The sequence below is a fragment of the Dicentrarchus labrax genome, unplaced genomic scaffold (genome assembly GCF_905237075.1).
Source record: "Dicentrarchus labrax unplaced genomic scaffold, dlabrax2021, whole genome shotgun sequence".
NCBI lineage: Eukaryota > Metazoa > Chordata > Actinopteri > Moronidae > Dicentrarchus > Dicentrarchus labrax.
In genome coordinates this window covers 21,913,436-21,919,435 of record NW_026136702.1, presented here as the reverse complement: position 1 = coordinate 21,919,435, position 6,000 = coordinate 21,913,436, and positions in this window count along the sequence as shown.

Sequence of the window (6,000 nt, the reverse complement as noted above, 5' to 3'; positions counted from 1 at the left end):
TCACAGACATACTTGCACACTGTCTAATATGGAAATCAACACACATAAATATATACACTACAACACATTAACCACACACTTCCTATACTGGCACACACGTCATGGCAAACATGACGTAATTCAACTTTCCAAAGTTGTCTTCATACAAACTTGAGTTTGAACTTGAACCAAATGTTTTGTAGAACCAAACTCCCCAACAAGGGAGGGTCCCACAGCTGGGACTGGAAAGAATCCTAAAGCTGCTTTTGGAGCGCTAATCTGAAAAGCCTTTTACCATCCTAGGGCCCATTAGCAGAATCAGTGTCTCTGGGAAACAGCAAATGATTGAGTGAGAGAGAGAAAAAACACAGCTGAAGAAAAATGTTACCAGTTGTCTTTTTTTCCGTTTCTTTGACATGTTTTTACACAGATGTTTGGTAGAACTCCTATAGGAGTCTATAGACTGGCTGGGAAATCTATTTGATGTCTTTGGCACTCACAAGTTTTACTTACCTGAAAGAACACAGTGTGTTTCCTATAATAACATGACATCAAAAATTTCAGGTGTGAAATATGGAGTACCTCTGGGGTCTGTTCTTGGCCCTCCCATCAGCCCCCATGGGACCGCTCTTTCTCCCCGCCAGCTGTCATACCTCCTTCCAGATGTTCGGGATCTGGAGCTTTGTCCTCCAGGAGATTCTGCCTCTCCTCTTGTCTCTCACCGTCCCCCAATGTGCTCGTTTCCTATCTCGAATGTGTGTGAATGTTGTGCTTTAGCTTTGCCTCTTGCATGTGTGTGTGTAGTCTGTCCTCTTACCAGGTCTCCATGGTGGAGAGGAGGTTTGAAGGAAGTTTCTTGACACCCTCCCGGATCCATATTCTTCACATTGGTTTAAAAACTCTAATTTTATCATCCTGTCCATACAGGGATTTTACATTGGTCGATTCTGCACACACAGCCTCTACTATCTGTCCACCCTGGGAGAGGGATTCCTTCTTCCTGAGGTTTCTTCCATTTTTGTCCATGTTTTTTTGGGGGGGGAGTTTTTCCTCATCAGAACTGCGGGTCTAAGCATAAAGAGTGTTGTATGCGTTACATGTTGTAAAGCCCCTTGAGGAAAATTTGTGATTCGTAATTTTGGGCTATATAAATAAAATCAACTTGATTTGTGGGTCATTTCTCTGTTCTTGCAGTTGAGATCCAGATCGGAAAGTGCCAAACATCCCCAGCAGGAGACAGCCTGGACATTCTCTATTTGTTATCAACGTCCATAAGAAGTCATGTGAAATCCAGTCGGCAAGAGCCTCAGTAGGATAAAAGCTGAATTTTTTTTTTCCAGGAGCTGAAAACCGAAAAGTCCTCTTGGCTGTCCAGTTTAAAAAGGCTCTAAGCTCTTCCATCAAACATGACTATTTTGGCTGTGGCTTTTTCTTAAATCATTATATGTATCCTGTCTCTATGTGTATTTTTAGATAATCATTTCATTTGTGATCAACAGTATGCGTTGTTCTCTATCTTTTTGCAAAGCAATTTGTAAATTGTTTCTGAACACATGCTATACAAATGTATTATTTGTAGCCTAATGAATTATTTCCAATGAGAACAGTAAAGAAAGAGATTAATATCATGAATACACGATTCTTACAGCCTTTGATGATGTTAGGATATGTAAGAATATGAATGTGTCAAGGCTCTCACTGCATCAAAGGTTTCTAATCTCTAAACGTTAGCCTGTATATCCAACATAGAATAAAACGATCCCCATGCACAAGTATTAGTCAGGAACATTTTGAAAAAGTTCTGGGATCTTTAGTAAACACTATCGATTGCTAACAAAGCCTCCTCTCGCACCAGCTTTCATGCTGCTGCTTTTTGTTCTTGAAACAAAGGAAAAAAGAAACTGGCACCAGGTTTTTGGCCTCCTGTCAGCTTTTGGCAGCAGTGCTAACCTTTTAAAGACATGAACAATGAACTCTTGCTCTTTCTATGTGCCCCTCTGTCATGAAGCTACAGAGCGTATCCTCACTACACAGATCCCCTCTGGATGATACAGCAGACTGTCTTTTATGTTGTATCGGTTCCTGCTTTGAATTGTTCACATTCAGTAAGAATGGACAACCATTTATAGATGTTCACATGCACTCATTTTGAGCATTTTTTTTGTTTGTTGTTGTTTTACTTGTTGGTATCAGACTGAGCTCTCATTATGTTTCTATAAAACCATGTGTTCACTGGCAAGTTTTTCAGTTGGTTTTTCCTACATTATCTACACATTGATGTCCCCCTCCACTCAAACATGCTTTTCTTCTTGTTCCTACAATGTTTGAGCTTCACTGTGTAGAAAGATGAAGATTGATGCTTTCACATTCATCTTCTCAAAGGGATTCAGGATTTTTAAAAAAGCGAGAAGGGGTAGATGCCTTTTCAGGGATTTGAAAATGTTTTTGCAAAAAACAACAACATATCAGACACATTATTGTTGTTCTAAGCAGACTATTTCTATATATGTTTTATGGGGATCGTTAAGAAACATTAACATATGTCTATGGAGTTTATCAGAAAACCAAATAATAGGACATCTAGAGTTACTAGGTCAAATGCAACTGGATTAAATTCTTGATTCCTTAAAGAATAAAATAAGAGGTAATAGAACGTGGGTAGAGATAGGAAAACTATGATCAGGTTTAAATATCAGCGTCAAGCCATATGGACAAGGCGTCATAATACCAGAACGACATATTACCATGCACATGTGCAGTGCACGCATTTTATGGCACTTCATGAGTCTCACACCACCACTCTGGTCTTGAGTGAAACATAGCTAATCTTACTGTTGGCAATTCATTAAAATGGTCTCTAGTGAAAAAAATGCTTTCACTGGATGGAAATTCCACCATTATTTTGACTGTAAAGCAGAAAAGGCGAACAACAGCACAGTACAGTGCAAGTTCTGCCTTCCAGCTGCCTGAATGTGGTTAATGAGAGGCAAGTATTTCTTTAAATATACACCGAGCAGAGGACACATTTTTGATGCCAAAAGTCTCGATTTACATTTTCTTTTCTACGGTTACATTGTTCTGTTGTTATAGAATATCCTAAAAAGTCCTCTTATTGATATTTCTGTTCTCTTTTCTTTGTTTTACATATTTGGTGTTTTTCATTTTTGGTGGTTTAGGTAATCCAAAAGTAACGGACAGTAACTAACTTACGCTACTTTAATACAGTGATACTTGGATTAGGTCACAGGACTACATTTTTACACAGGTAATTAGTAATTATATGAAATTACATATTCAAAGTAACCCACACAGCCCTGTTTGTGAGTTCCTTCCAACGATGAGCATTTCCAAAACAACTTTTCAGTCTGTAGCCTCCATGTATCTAAAGGAACAATACCTATTCCTGGTTAAATATTACAAAAAACAAAGTTGACAGATTGTATGAGTAAGGATGTGGTCTGTCTCCTCCAAACTTATTTTATGATTCAGAAAGTTGTTGATTCTAATTTATGTTGGAGGCTGTAGTTTGTGGTGCTGTTGAATTCAACTCTAATACTCAATATAAATGGGGCACTGCAACAAACAATATAAGGCAGCACAATATGATAATATCAGTACCACAACTTCAGTGTAGGTATATGTCGGTATATGAACATGACACTACTTCCTGCATTGGTCCAGAAAGTAGCGATAATGACCTTAAATCACTCATGCAGAAAAGTTTGAACATTGTAGAAAACTGGACTGGAATAGAAGGAAAATCAAATGGTGAGCAGTTCCTCATTCTGGCATTAAGATCAGGTGACATCCAGGCATGCAACAGTAAACAAGTAGCTTTTGTGCACAGGCATTCATTAGCATACTAACAGCCAATTAGGTCATAACATTTGATATTAGCAGAATCCAGGTAAGAAATCAGGAGGTAAACAAAGAGGCAGCAAGGAGCAGGGAGGTAAATACAGTGGCCTCAGTGACTGGCAGAAAGGAATGCAGACAGAAAGGCAAAGAATAAACAGGTGTGTTTACAGGAAAATAAGTGTGTAGTGCATAAGAAAGCTAGCCAACAAGCTGTAGAAGCAGTTAGCAGTGAGACACGGGGTAAACATACAGACCTGCTGGTGTTCAGGACGGGGGAAAGTGTGTGAGAAGACAGGTGGTAAACAAGAGCTCGGTAAGCCGGCAGGGAAACAGGTGTTTGGGGACAGCACCATCATTTTTTATTCACATTTGCATCTTATAAATATTTGATAAATTAATAGTTTCCTCCATCTGGTGTGTGTTCTGTGCCGTTGCTGCGGTACGTGGATGTTCTCTTCGTTCCTGTAGGTGTTGAGCAATCTGCATGCTCATTTGACTGATCGGCGTACTGAGTGACTAAGTGACTGTGTGAACCAGTCGCACAGGCTCACTCAGTGGGATCTACTGAAAGAGCAAGGAGAGCGAACACGGTCTTTAATTTAAAATGTTCTTTCCTCCTGCACTTTCCCCGTAAGTGGCGCCTCTCTGACATTCGGCTAATCTGTGTACACTAAACAATAGAGGGAGAGAGAGAGAAGAGTAGGAGATGAAGGATGAGTGGAGCTGTCAACTATTATATTCACCCTTTTCATAGAATGTTCTCATCCCACCAGCAGACATTTCTGTCGCTACGGTTTGTCAATTACTGTACGAGGTTAGACGAGACAGGGAGAAGAAAGCTTCGTTTTGGAGCTTCCTGCTGTGCTTCAAATGTTTGATAGTGCACAGCTGGAGTTATCGGGCCTACTTCCACTGTCCTGCTTGTCTCTCCATTCCCTTCACAAGCCTTTTTCAACTGACAAGATCAGTCTGGCTTTATTTTTAAGAGCTCAAGAGTTGAATATCAGTGTTAAACCCTTGTTTCCAAATCACTTGCACATCAGTCATATACTTAAAATACTTGGCTGTGTGCTGTATCTTTAAAATGATCTGCAACTGCTGCAGCCTCTGTGTGTTAAGAAAATAAGTCAGCCTCATGGTAAAAGCAAAGGGGTAATTAAAATGAGCTAATAGACGTTATTAGCTATTCATCAGCTGCGATTGCATTCAAACTTTCCCTGGAGGCGCAGTGATCCTCCCAAACAGGAAAAGTGTTTGAAACAGGTAGCGCGGTGTCTTCCTGAATACCAATTAGCTCTGACTGCTCGGCTTTCTGCGGCTCAACCATGTGAATCATTTGACAACAGAGTAGCCGTTTTCCACGGCTGGCTAATTCAGCACAAAGCCTGTGAGGGAGGTACTAGACAAGGAGCGCCGCGGGGAGAATGTCACGAATATTTGAGAAAGGTTAGACAGAGAGGAGAGTGTGTTGCTATCATACATGCCATTCATCACTTTTATACCACACAGTTACAAAGGGCCTCTGTAGGTGTGTCTGGCTCTGTAGTAATGTGCACTGTGTGTAAGGATGTGTGCAGGTATTATTGTAGATTGGCCCACTGTTCAAATGTATTTATGTGTGACTAGTGAGTGTGTGCCTTTGTACTGTACACTGTCCTCTTCAGAAAACCACAGCATTGGGCACTGGTTCTAACAAACAGCTTATGCATAGTTTTTGCAGCACAGACTGTGGTATGTGTGCTGTCTCCTAGCAGGGGCAGTTTGTTGTTTAAAGCTGCAGTAGGTAACTTTTATAAAAAATAACTTTTTGTTATTATTGCTGAAATGTTCAATTCAACTTCAATTCAATTCAATTCAATTTTATTTGTATAGCCCAATTTATAAAGAAGTTATCTCAGGACACTTTTCAAATAGAACATGTTACACTGATGTTAAAAAAAACGAAAGGAGAGCCTGTTAAAACGAACACATTATCCCCCCCCTGGTTTTTGGTGGTTTTTTTCTCCCACAGGAGGGGGGAGAGAGAGAGAGAGAGCGACAGACAGACACACAGATGAAATGTTCATCTGTGTTCTGACATTATACACAAGATAAATCATCTGTGGAAATAATAAAAAAGCCTCTAGCTTACTCTAGCACTCCTAAAGACATTTGCAAGAATCC